Raw genomic sequence first — 1,855 nt, forward strand, 5'->3', positions numbered from 1 at the left:
AACAAATCTGTGCGTACGAACGGTTCTTGCATGAGGCCCATTGGTTCAATAACATCTTTTCAACATTGGTTAATAGTTAGAAATGGGTGATTGTTTGATGGTTCTCACCATCAATCATCGACCTTAACCAAAAATAAACTTTTTTGACCATAATTCAACATTGAATTAACATCTTTTGCTATCTGAGATTCTGTCAGCTTGGTTCATTCTGGACGTTTCTATTGGTCTCATTTAGCACCTCTAGTGTTTGGACATGGAACTGCACCCAGCTCGCTCTTGGGCAGAGGACAGATGAGTGACAGGACAGGGGCACTCCAGGGAGCCAATCAAATTTCAGCAGGGGCCAATGCCCTTGTGGCCCCGCCCCTAGAACTGCCCCTGACATTTGCTAATTTTAAAATGTATTAGTGGATTAGCACTTGCTAAATTTAGAAGCACTAACTGAGCTCTATAAATGTTATTGATCAATGTTAATGTTAACAGCTGAKGGTGAAAGCTGTCACACATTTTGTTCATATGTGTGTCACTGATCCACCAGGTGACAATATATGAACCCAAATACAGCTGTGGGATGTCAATGATAAGTTTTAAGAGAGCAACATGACAACATGTGACTCATGTTGTCTGTTGATGAATATTCATGGGTTGATTGGGTTATTTTAGTGCTTTAGAATTAGCTTTTGCTAAAACTTTTGGTGTGTTAGTGCTTTAGAATTACGGGACCTAAATATTTGAGTCAGTGTTTTAGGACTAGTGGAACTAATTTTTAGATTAGTGCTGCCCACCACTCATCTTCTTCTTATAGGAAGTCACCAGGATGTTTGCAAACCAAATCATTTTGTCATAACTAAAATTCACAAAAACCCTGTGAAAGAGGCAGCTGTTTCTGACGAGGGAGAACCTGGATTAGACAATGTTTTGCATGTGAGCACACGATAAGTTGAACGAAAACCAGGCAGATGTTTGTGGTCGTAGTCCTGAGGTGATGTTTTCTAACCGTAGCTCTGTCTGGATTTCTGGATAAGTCAGAGCATGAAACTTTTTTTTTTCTTTCGGTGCATGAGTTATGCAGCAGAAGTCCACCTAACAAAGCTACCATTCATAAATAGCCATCATTTCTCAGCTGGGTTCGGGCTGCAGCCAAACGAAACCTTCTCTCCTGCAGAATGAAACACATCTGTTTCTGCAAACCCGGTTTYACACAGGAGCATTTGTGTGTAACGTAGGAGTGTGCAGACTGAAAACTGAAGCATCTCAGAAGTTTTCGTTTTAAAGCCGAACAACACGAGTGACCTTTTTAAGAGGCGGCTGCAGAGAGAGGAGGTGGACAGCCGGTCCAGTCTCTGCGTCAGCTCGGGTTGTGTGCTCAGGGCTACACAGGTCTGATTAGGAACGGCTCGGTGGCTTTTTCACAACCAATAAACCACCCATGTTCACATTTTCCTCCCCGTCTTGTTTGTCTGCAGCTAGTTGTTGTTTTCGAGTGACTCACCGAGGCCAGGTGTAGCTGACAACATATCTTGGACATGAGTGAGCTCATTAAGATTCAGAGGCATYGCCGCAACGTTTGCTGTGACGTCGTCGTCTCTGTGGAAACTRACGAAGCCGGTGGGGTCAGGTTCACGTCGCTCCACAGTCAGATTACGATTCATTCTGTCACCTTCAGAAATCACTGTCTGCTTCCTGCTCGCATAATCAGCATTGTTGTTCTGGTGAGRATCTGAACTGTGGAGAACAAAACAACTGGAGTCAGACTCTCCAGCAGGGGTGGGCAATCCTGGTCCTGCATGTTTTACATATTTCCCTGCTCCAACACACCTGATTCAGTCACTGAATTACCTCTTCCAAGTTCTGC

Source organism: Austrofundulus limnaeus, unplaced genomic scaffold (genome assembly GCF_001266775.1).
Source record: "Austrofundulus limnaeus strain Quisiro unplaced genomic scaffold, Austrofundulus_limnaeus-1.0 Scaffold4, whole genome shotgun sequence".
NCBI classification, from domain to species: domain Eukaryota; kingdom Metazoa; phylum Chordata; class Actinopteri; order Cyprinodontiformes; family Rivulidae; genus Austrofundulus; species Austrofundulus limnaeus.